Below are 11,612 nucleotides of genomic sequence, written 5' to 3'. Positions count from 1 at the left end.
TAATGATGTCACAAAGGAGCATTAGGGATAAAATTAATGCTATTTCTTGGCTTGAATTGTTAAACTAACTACAACTTCTTTTCTGCACTACGATTGGGATGAAGGTTAATTTGACAGAAAACAAGGGGTGTTATTTTTATTGCTGCATTTCGGGTTAGAGACATTTTTTTTTTTTTTACATCAGGCTAAGGGTTAGGTTTACAGATGCATTGCAGGTTAATGTAATTATCATTAGAGTTCCCATTAAGCTAGGGGTTCAGGTCAAGATCAAAATTAACGCTGCCTCCCAGCCAATCCCAGAGAGCCAAAGGCAAAGGCATGCCAAACTCCCAGGACAAGCAAAGGGAAATCTGAGGTAAAGGCAAAGCAAACAGCAAAGGCTAAGGGAAGGGCAAAAGCAAGGAGAATGCCCAATGAAAGGCTATGGTGAGGGCAAGGGCAAGGAGAGCACAGCAGGGAAGGCCAACAGCAAAGGCCGAGAAAACACAGCAAGAAACACCAAAACAGAAGGCCAAGAGAACATGGCAAGAAATGCCTAGGCAAGAGCTAAGAGAACATGGCAAGAAATGCCAAAACAGGAGGCCAAGAGGACGTGGCAGGGAACGCCAGAACAAGCGGCCAAAGAGAACATGGCAAAGAAAGCCAATACAGAAGGCCAAGAGAAGGTGGCTGGGTAGGCCAAAACAGGAGGCCAAGGAGAATGCCACAGGGAAGGGAACGCCAAAACAGCACGCCGAGGAGGACATCACAGGGAACGCCCGGGCAAGGGCTATGAGATAGCAGGAAGTGCCGAGGACAACGGCCAAGAGAACATGGCAAGAAATACCAAAACAGAAGGCTAAGAGAACACAGCAGTAAATGCCTAGGCAAGGGCTAAGAGAACATGGCAGGAAGTGCCAAAACAGGAAGCCAAGAGGATGTGGCAGGGAACTCCAGAAGAAGCGGCCAGAGAGAACATGGCAAAGAAAGCCCATGCAGAAGACCAAGATAAGGTGGCTGGGTAGGCCAAAACAGGAGGCCAAGGAGAATGCCACAGGGAACGCCAAAACAGGACACCTAGGAGGATGTCACAGGGAACGCCCAGGCAATGGCTATGAGATGGCAGGAAATGCTGAGGACAATGGACAAGAGAACATGGCAAGAAACACCAAAACCGAACGCTGAAGAGAATGCAGCAAAGAAAGCTAAGTACAATGGCCAAGACAATGGGGCACAGAACACCAAAACAGGACAGCAAGAAAATGCAGTAGATAATGTCTAGGGTAAAGAGAAGGAGAACACTGCAGTGAAAGGCCAGAGACAAATAGAATCTGGGAAGAAAAGGACAGGCAGCCTTTGGGGTACCCTAAAATGCAATAAAGAGCTCCGGGAGTGCTACGTTGTACCACGCTACATAATGGGTAAACATTGGTGTGCGTACGCTGCCCTTACCTGCTGGGCAGACAATTACCAGTCAGCAAAGTGGGATTCTGGGGCATTCCAGGAAATCCAGCTTTCCGTTTCTAGCTGTTCTCATGAAGATTCACACATCTCTCCATGCAGACGTTACAGCACCTGGGAGAACCACAGCTCCCAGTAATGCTGCACAGTAACGAAAGCACTACCCTGCATACATTGGGGGGCTGCACTCTGTGCATGATGCTGCTCACCAGCAGCACAGTAGCTGAGAACAACACACAAGAAAAGGCTCAAATACCCAACAACACTTTTGCTTCCATCTCCTCTGATAACTGCTCATTATATACAGCCCTCACCTTTGGCTGTGCAGGTGGGGATTGAGAAAGCAATGCCACCCCCACCAACAACCTCCCTGCCCCACACTGAGAGTCAAGATAGGGTTTGGGATCACCTGAGGAACCTGAACATCCAGGAGTCTATGGGTCCCAATGAAATGCATCCCAGAGTCACGACGGTATTTGCTGATGCAGTCAACAAGCCATTCTCAACGGTATTTGAGAAGTTGTGGCAGTCAGGTGAAATCCCTGGTGAGTAGAAAAAAGGCAACAGCACACCTGTTATTATGGATAAAAAAGATGACCCTGGGAACTATCAACATGTCAGTCTCACCTCTGTGCTGTGAATTATCGCAGAGCAGATCCTCCTGGAAGTGACTCCAAGGCACATGTTCCAGTGCATCACCACCCTGAGTGAAAAACTTCCTCCTAATATCCAACCTAAACCTCTCCTGTCTTAGTTTAAAACTACTCCCCCTTGTCCTATCCTGATCCACCCTCATAAACAGCTGTTTCCCCTCCTGTTTATCCACTCCCTCAAGTACTGGAAGGCCACAATGAGGTCTCTCCAGAGCCTTCTCTTCTCCAGTCTAAACAAGCCCAGTTCCCTCAACCTTTCCTCATAGGAGAGGTGCTCCAGGCCTCTGATCATCTTAGTGCCCTCCTCTGGACCCACTCTGAGAGTTCCAAGTCCTTCCTGTGCTGGGGGCTCCAGGCCTGGACGCAGTTAAGCAGATGGTGCCTCATGAGAGCCGAGTAGAGGGGGAAAAGAAAAAAAAAAAAAAAAAAAAAAATCACCTCCCTCTCTCTGCTGGCTGTTCTTCTTTTAATGCAGCCCAGGATATAGTTGTCTTTCCAGGATGCAAGTGCACACTGCTAGCTCATGTCCAGCTTCTTATCCACTGGGATCCACACATCCTTCTCTTCAGGGCTGCTCTCAAGCGGTTCTTTGCCGAGTTTGTATCAACATCTGGGATTGCCTCTTCATCAGTGACATTGACAGTGGGGGTCAAGTGCACCCTAATGACACCGAGCTGTGGGGTGCAGTGACACACCAGAGGGATGGGACACCATCCAGAGAGACCTCAACAGGCTGAGTAGTGGGCACTCAGCAATGTACCTTCCCAGCCCAGAAAGCTAACTGTATGCTGGGTTCCACCCAAAGATGCGTGGTCAGTAGGCAAAGGGAGATGATCCTGCCCCTCTGCCCTATGCTCGTGAGGCCTCACCTGGAGTGCTGTGTCTGGATTTGGATGGCTGCAGTGTAGGACACAGACATAGAGCTGTTGGAGTACATCCAGAGAATAGCCACAAATATGAACCGAGGGATGGAATGCCTTTCCTATGAAGAGAGAAAATTGGGGCTGTTCAGCCTGGAGAAGTGAAGGCTCTGAGGTGACCTGGTAACAGCCTTTCAATACCTAAAGGGAAGAATGAGAAAAAATTTAGGTTAGATATAAAGAAAATCTTGTGAGGGTGGTGACACAGTGGAACAGGTTACTCAGACACATGATGGATGCCTTATCCCTTCCAAGGTGAGGCTGGGCCAGGTTCTGGGCAACCTGATCTAGCTGTATCACAGAGCCTCTCTGGACCAGTCCCAGTATTCAGCAAACCAGGGACCTCACTTCATCACACTGTTGGGAACCAGAGCTGTAGAGCTATTGAATGGGGGACAGGGGATGGAAGGAAGAGGGATGGGGGTTTGGGTGTCATAGAGATTAGGAAACTAATAGGATCTCCAGACAATTAGGATGGAGATGTCTGGGGTGATGCTGAGTACAGTGGTCCAAAAGAGGACAATCCTTGGCCTTCTATAAAGATGAAGTCAGATCTGCTGTTCAAACAGAAAGGACTGTAGGATCCCAAGGTGGTCAGTCACAATGTGCTCTGAGAACAATGCCTTGGGATCCATTACCATTGACAAATTTGTAAGGGAGATATGGGAGAGAACCAGACAAAATAGGAACAGAATACCTGTTATCACTATGCTTGAGTGGTGCAGACCATATTAAGCACAGTGAGGATGAAGCAGATGGCCACTACGTTCTGGGAGTGTTCTTCAGGTCCTGGCCGAAGCACCTCACTCTATCATCAGCCATGTAGTGCAGCAGGCTGGGAGAATAGACCCCATAGAGAAAGGTGAGCCGCCTGCAACCCATTTGATCCCTAAGTGAGCTTCCCACAGCCATTAGAAACCTGCCTGCATACAAGCTAGTGCACAAACACGGGGCTTGGAATGCTCTGTTACCTGCTCAGTAGATCTCAAAGTGCTTACACCCCTGATGAGACAAACTCCAGCAATCCCTAAACCCCATCAAGCTAAAAAAAAAAAAAAAAAAAAAAAAAGATCAGCTGATTTATTACATGTAAGGGTGCACAGAATGCCTTTAAACAACTTTGTATGCTTGGAAGCAGTGCATAACACTCTTAACTACAGTCATGAAATGGGATGATAGAGGTGCACACAAACCATGTTTGGAGCCCCAGGTTGGAGATCATGCTATAAGAACCATGAAATGGTGAACAGAGATGGAACCAGAAGATAACAAGCTCAGAAAGATTTGCTTAAAAGACCTGGAGAATGAAGAACCTCTTTATGGAAAAGGACGTTAGCTCTGGGCATTCCCACAACAGCAATGCTCAGTCAGATAACCAGCATTATCCTGAGGCTGATTGAAGCATTCCAGAAATGAGGGAGCAATGAAAGAAAGAAACATGTGTCAGTCCTTCAATCACCATATCAGAGAAAGGGAGATAACACCTTCATCTCCCTTAGAGAAGAAAAAAGGGCATTGTGATGACAAACATGCAAATACAGCTGCTCTAATCCAGTTTGGGGTCCCCCCAAAAAGGTGGAGCTCACAGCCCTGAAATAAAGAAGGAATTACATGCCCCGTTCCAAATACTCACCCCACTCTCCAAGGGAAGCTGCCGCCAGGATGCTGCACCTATGGCTGCCAGGCCTTAAATGTAGTCAGGATACCCCCAGAAGGGGATATCACAGCCCTGAAATAAAAAAAAGAATAAGTTACCCCATTCCAAGGATGAACACTCAGCCCACACTGCCAAGGAAGCAGTCTCCAGGTAGAGATGCTGCCCTTGTGGCTTCCACCCCTTAAAATGTGGTCAGGATACTAGAGGAAGAAAAAAAAAAAAAAAAAAAAAGAGAGAGATTACAGCCCTGAAATAAAGAAACCACTTACCCCCTTCCCAAGAACCAACACTTCCCCATGCTCCACAGGAAACAGGTGCCAGCAATTAAATGAGGTCAGGAAGCCCCCAAAATGGGAAAAAACACAGCCCTGAAATAAGAAGGAATCACTCGCCCTTTCTCAAGGACCAGACCTCGCCCCACACTCCATGGAGAGATGCTGCCCTTATGGTTTCCACCCAATGAAAGCGGTCAAGATGGCAGCAACTTCAGTAAAAACAAGGCATGGCAGCAACTTCAGTAAAAACAAGGCATGGCAGCAACTTCAGTAAAAACAAGGCATGGCAGCAACTTCAGTAAAAACAAGGCATGGCAGCAACTTCAGTAAAAACAAGGCATGGCAGCAACTTCAGTAAAAACAAGGCATGGCAGCAACTTCAGTAAAAACAAGGCATGGCAGCAACTTCAGTAAAAACAAGGCATGGCAGCAACTTCAGTAAAAACAAGGCATGGCAGCAACTTCAGTAAAAACAAGGCATGGCAGCAACTTCAGTAAAAACAAGGCATGGCAGCAACTTCAGTAAAAACAAGGCATGGCAGCAACTTCAGTAAAAACAAGGCATGGCAGCAACTTCAGTAAAAACAAGGCATGGCAGCAACTTCAGTAAAAACAAGGCATGGCAGCAACTTCAGTAAAAACAAGGCATGGCAGCAACTTCAGTAAAAACAAGGCATGGCAGCAACTTCAGTAAAAACAAGGCATGGCAGCAACTTCAGTAAAAACAAGGCATGGCAGCAACTTCAGTAAAAACAAGGCATGGCAGCAACTTCAGTAAAAACAAGGCATGGCAGCAACTTCAGTAAAAACAAGGCATGGCAGCAACTTCAGTAAAAACAAGGCATGGCAGCAACTTCAGTAAAAACAAGGCATGGCAGCAACTTCAGTAAAAACAAGGCATGGCAGCAACTTCAGTAAAAACAAGGCATGGCAGCAACTTCAGTAAAAACAAGGCATGGCAGCAACTTCAGTAAAAACAAGGCATGGCAGCAACTTCAGTAAAAACAAGGCATGGCAGCAACTTCAGTAAAAACAAGGCATGGCAGCAACTTCAGTAAAAACAAGGCATGGCAGCAACTTCAGTAAAAACAAGGCATGGCAGCAACTTCAGTAAAAACAAGGCATGGCAGCAACTTCAGTAAAAACAAGGCATGGCAGCAACTTCAGTAAAAACAAGGCATGGCAGCAACTTCAGTAAAAACAAGGCATGGCAGCAACTTCAGTAAAAACAAGGCATGGCAGCAACTTCAGTAAAAACAAGGCATGGCAGCAACTTCAGTAAAAACAAGGCATGGCAGCAACTTCAGTAAAAACAAGGCATGGCAGCAACTTCAGTAAAAACAAGGCATGGCAGCAACTTCAGTAAAAACAAGGCATGGCAGCAACTTCAGTAAAAACAAGGCATGGCAGCAACTTCAGTAAAAACAAGGCATGGCAGCAACTTCAGTAAAAACAAGGCATGGCAGCAACTTCAGTAAAAACAAGGCATGGCAGCAACTTCAGTAAAAACAAGGCATGGCAGCAACTTCAGTAAAAACAAGGCATGGCAGCAACTTCAGTAAAAACAAGGCATGGCAGCAACTTCAGTAAAAACAAGGCATGGCAGCAACTTCAGTAAAAACAAGGCATGGCAGCAACTTCAGTAAAAACAAGGCATGGCAGCAACTTCAGTAAAAACAAGGCATGGCAGCAACTTCAGTAAAAACAAGGCATGGCAGCAACTTCAGTAAAAACAAGGCATGGCAGCAACTTCAGTAAAAACAAGGCATGGCAGCAACTTCAGTAAAAACAAGGCATGGCAGCAACTTCAGTAAAAACAAGGCATGGCAGCAACTTCAGTAAAAACAAGGCATGGCAGCAACTTCAGTAAAAACAAGGCATGGCAGCAACTTCAGTAAAAACAAGGCATGGCAGCAACTTCAGTAAAAACAAGGCATGGCAGCAACTTCAGTAAAAACAAGGCATGGCAGCAACTTCAGTAAAAACAAGGCATGGCAGCAACTTCAGTAAAAACAAGGCATGGCAGCAACTTCAGTAAAAACAAGGCATGGCAGCAACTTCAGTAAAAACAAGGCATGGCAGCAACTTCAGTAAAAACAAGGCATGGCAGCAACTTCAGTAAAAACAAGGCATGGCAGCAACTTCAGTAAAAACAAGGCATGGCAGCAACTTCAGTAAAAACAAGGCATGGCAGCAACTTCAGTAAAAACAAGGCATGGCAGCAACTTCAGTAAAAACAAGGCATGGCAGCAACTTCAGTAAAAACAAGGCATGGCAGCAACTTCAGTAAAAACAAGGCATGGCAGCAACTTCAGTAAAAACAAGGCATGGCAGCAACTTCAGTAAAAACAAGGCATGGCAGCAACTTCAGTAAAAACAAGGCATGGCAGCAACTTCAGTAAAAACAAGGCATGGCAGCAACTTCAGTAAAAACAAGGCATGGCAGCAACTTCAGTAAAAACAAGGCATGGCAGCAACTTCAGTAAAAACAAGGCATGGCAGCAACTTCAGTAAAAACAAGGCATGGCAGCAACTTCAGTAAAAACAAGGCATGGCAGCAACTTCAGTAAAAACAAGGCATGGCAGCAACTTCAGTAAAAACAAGGCATGGCAGCAACTTCAGTAAAAACAAGGCATGGCAGCAACTTCAGTAAAAACAAGGCATGGCAGCAACTTCAGTAAAAACAAGGCATGGCAGCAACTTCAGTAAAAACAAGGCATGGCAGCAACTTCAGTAAAAACAAGGCATGGCAGCAACTTCAGTAAAAACAAGGCATGGCAGCAACTTCAGTAAAAACAAGGCATGGCAGCAACTTCAGTAAAAACAAGGCATGGCAGCAACTTCAGTAAAAACAAGGCATGGCAGCAACTTCAGTAAAAACAAGGCATGGCAGCAACTTCAGTAAAAACAAGGCATGGCAGCAACTTCAGTAAAAACAAGGCATGGCAGCAACTTCAGTAAAAACAAGGCATGGCAGCAACTTCAGTAAAAACAAGGCATGGCAGCAACTTCAGTAAAAACAAGGCATGGCAGCAACTTCAGTAAAAACAAGGCATGGCAGCAACTTCAGTAAAAACAAGGCATGGCAGCAACTTCAGTAAAAACAAGGCATGGCAGCAACTTCAGTAAAAACAAGGCATGGCAGCAACTTCAGTAAAAACAAGGCATGGCAGCAACTTCAGTAAAAACAAGGCATGGCAGCAACTTCAGTAAAAACAAGGCATGGCAGCAACTTCAGTAAAAACAAGGCATGGCAGCAACTTCAGTAAAAACAAGGCATGGCAGCAACTTCAGTAAAAACAAGGCATGGCAGCAACTTCAGTAAAAACAAGGCATGGCAGCAACTTCAGTAAAAACAAGGCATGGCAGCAACTTCAGTAAAAACAAGGCATGGCAGCAACTTCAGTAAAAACAAGGCATGGCAGCAACTTCAGTAAAAACAAGGCATGGCAGCAACTTCAGTAAAAACAAGGCATGGCAGCAACTTCAGTAAAAACAAGGCATGGCAGCAACTTCAGTAAAAACAAGGCATGGCAGCAACTTCAGTAAAAACAAGGCATGGCAGCAACTTCAGTAAAAACAAGGCATGGCAGCAACTTCAGTAAAAACAAGGCATGGCAGCAACTTCAGTAAAAACAAGGCATGGCAGCAACTTCAGTAAAAACAAGGCATGGCAGCAACTTCAGTAAAAACAAGGCATGGCAGCAACTTCAGTAAAAACAAGGCATGGCAGCAACTTCAGTAAAAACAAGGCATGGCAGCAACTTCAGTAAAAACAAGGCATGGCAGCAACTTCAGTAAAAACAAGGCATGGCAGCAACTTCAGTAAAAACAAGGCATGGCAGCAACTTCAGTAAAAACAAGGCATGGCAGCAACTTCAGTAAAAACAAGGCATGGCAGCAACTTCAGTAAAAACAAGGCATGGCAGCAACTTCAGTAAAAACAAGGCATGGCAGCAACTTCAGTAAAAACAAGGCATGGCAGCAACTTCAGTAAAAACAAGGCATGGCAGCAACTTCAGTAAAAACAAGGCATGGCAGCAACTTCAGTAAAAACAAGGCATGGCAGCAACTTCAGTAAAAACAAGGCATGGCAGCAACTTCAGTAAAAACAAGGCATGGCAGCAACTTCAGTAAAAACAAGGCATGGCAGCAACTTCAGTAAAAACAAGGCATGGCAGCAACTTCAGTAAAAACAAGGCATGGCAGCAACTTCAGTAAAAACAAGGCATGGCAGCAACTTCAGTAAAAACAAGGCATGGCAGCAACTTCAGTAAAAACAAGGCATGGCAGCAACTTCAGTAAAAACAAGGCATGGCAGCAACTTCAGTAAAAACAAGGCATGGCAGCAACTTCAGTAAAAACAAGGCATGGCAGCAACTTCAGTAAAAACAAGGCATGGCAGCAACTTCAGTAAAAACAAGGCATGGCAGCAACTTCAGTAAAAACAAGGCATGGCAGCAACTTCAGTAAAAACAAGGCATGGCAGCAACTTCAGTAAAAACAAGGCATGGCAGCAACTTCAGTAAAAACAAGGCATGGCAGCAACTTCAGTAAAAACAAGGCATGGCAGCAACTTCAGTAAAAACAAGGCATGGCAGCAACTTCAGTAAAAACAAGGCATGGCAGCAACTTCAGTAAAAACAAGGCATGGCAGCAACTTCAGTAAAAACAAGGCATGGCAGCAACTTCAGTAAAAACAAGGCATGGCAGCAACTTCAGTAAAAACAAGGCATGGCAGCAACTTCAGTAAAAACAAGGCATGGCAGCAACTTCAGTAAAAACAAGGCATGGCAGCAACTTCAGTAAAAACAAGGCATGGCAGCAACTTCAGTAAAAACAAGGCATGGCAGCAACTTCAGTAACACATGAATCACTCACCACTTTCCAAAGGTCTGCATTCACTCCCAAGGAGACAACCCCCAGGTAGAGATGCTGCCCTTACTGTTCCCAGCCCTTAAATGTGGTCAGGGAGGGGGTGGAGCCAAGGTCAGCCCTATCCGGTCCCATAGGTGAATTGCTTCCACCTGTGCTCACAGGGCTGGCTACACCCTTCACCAGGTGCTCAATCACTGCTTCTGGCTGTGAACTAACTGTTCCCATAAGGCCTGAAGCAAAAAAAAAAAAAAAAAAAAAGACTAGTAACAAGCTGGCGATTGGATCTGCCTGTCTGGCAAGGGGAGTTTTATCAGTGGATGAGCAACAATGGCACGCATATTTTGATTCAACTCTGTCCTCAAAGGCAATTGGTAAAATTGCCTGACTTTCTAAAATTGGTGACTCTGCTGGTGACACTGGGGTGACACTGGGGTGACATTGGGCTAGGATGATGTGGGGGGGTGATGCTGAGGGGTGATGTTGGAATATCATGGGGGGACATCAGGGAGTGATGTTGGAGTGATATTGTTGGGGGGAATGTAGTGGAAACCCTAAGGTGTGGCTTGAAACAATAATTGAGAAGGGACAAACCAGAGGAGCTCAGGTGCACGAAACGCACCTGAGTGATGAAAGGGGTGGATCCTGGCTCCACCCCCTCCCAGGCCTCATTTAAGTGTTGTCAGCAGGAATGAGCAGCTTTTGCTGGAGGTCCCTGCTTGCTTGAGATCTTCTAAAGTTAAGCAGATTTTGTTCCTTGTTTTTGTGTTTATAGCTGCCGTGTTTAAGCAAGTCCTCACTTATTGCAACCTAGGACTTACTTTTTTGCTATTGTTGTTGCATTTTCCATCATGTCGTAGTGTTACAGGAGATAATTATTGGTGGGGGTGATGTTGGGGTTTTTTTGAGTAGTATTGTTGGAGTGAAGCTGGGAGGTTACATTCCGATAAGACTAGGATGGTGTTGCAGTTTCACTGGGGGGTGACATAAGGGAGTGATATTGGGGTTACACTGTTGGGGTGACACTGGTGGGGGCACACTGGTGTGACACTGGGGTGAAACTGGGTTGAGGTTGTGCAGTGATGTTGTAGGGTGATGTTAGAGTATCTCTGGGGGATGAGATGAAGGAGTGACGTTGTTGGGGGGGTGACATTATTGAGGTGATGCTGGGAGGGAAGTGAGGGAGGAATCAGGAAATGACGTTGGGGTGATGTTGGGGTGACAAGGGAGAGACGTTGGGTGGTGATGTTGGGGTATCACTTGGGGTAACATCAAGGAGTGACATTGTTGGGGTGACATTACTAGGAAGGATATTGGGCTATCCCTACCCTAAGAGGGGTTTCAACAGGGAGTGACGCTGCGGTGATGTTTGGAAGTGATACTGGGGAGTGCTGGTGGGGTGTGGCTGGGATTGACATCAGGAAGTGAAGCTGGGGGGGTGACACTGGAGTGAAATTGGGATGATACAGGGATGATATTAAGGGGTGACACTGGGGGTGATGTTGGGGTATCACTGGAGGAAGTGATGTTGGGTTGATGTCGGGGAATGAAGTTGTGGGTTGATGTTGGGATATTACTAGGGTTTAACATCAAGGAGTGATGTTTTGGGGGGATGTGGAGGTGACGCTGGGGTGATGTTAAGAGTGACGTTGGGGGAGACATTACTGGGGTGAAATTGTTGGGGTGACACTGGGTTTATTTTGGGGAATGACATTGAGAGGTAATGAGTATGACTGGAGGTGACATCAGGGGGTGATACTGGGGGAACGTTGTTGGGGTGATACAAGGAAT

The 11,612-nt window shown here is 46.0% G+C and overlaps 1 long non-coding RNA gene across 6 annotated transcripts; it reads right to left on the bottom strand.

Moving 5' to 3' along the window:
- Positions 1-1,065: 1,065 nt before the first annotated feature.
- On the bottom strand, positions 1,066-10,663 carry LOC149916323 (uncharacterized). Of its 6 annotated transcripts, none has more exons than XR_016470510.1 (4): positions 9,828-10,663; positions 4,647-4,742; positions 3,711-4,055; positions 1,066-3,154 (listed from the first exon to the last, which is right to left on the bottom strand). It is a non-coding gene; the product is annotated as an uncharacterized LOC149916323 (long non-coding RNA). The 6 variants fall into 6 exon arrangements; XR_016470509.1 differs by lacking the exon at positions 9,828-10,663 and adding an exon at positions 4,940-5,194; XR_016470512.1 differs by lacking the exon at positions 9,828-10,663 and having other exon boundaries at positions 1,066-1,554; positions 1,850-3,154; positions 4,647-4,862.
- Between the last annotated feature and the right edge of the window lie 949 nt (positions 10,664-11,612).

Source organism: Phasianus colchicus, chromosome 12 (assembly GCF_987193195.1).
Source record: "Phasianus colchicus chromosome 12, bPhaCol1.hap1.1, whole genome shotgun sequence".
Classification (NCBI taxonomy): Eukaryota; Metazoa; Chordata; class Aves; order Galliformes; family Phasianidae; genus Phasianus; species Phasianus colchicus.
Note: the sequence above shows the minus strand (reverse complement) of the source record. Positions and strands in the feature narration are given on the sequence as shown.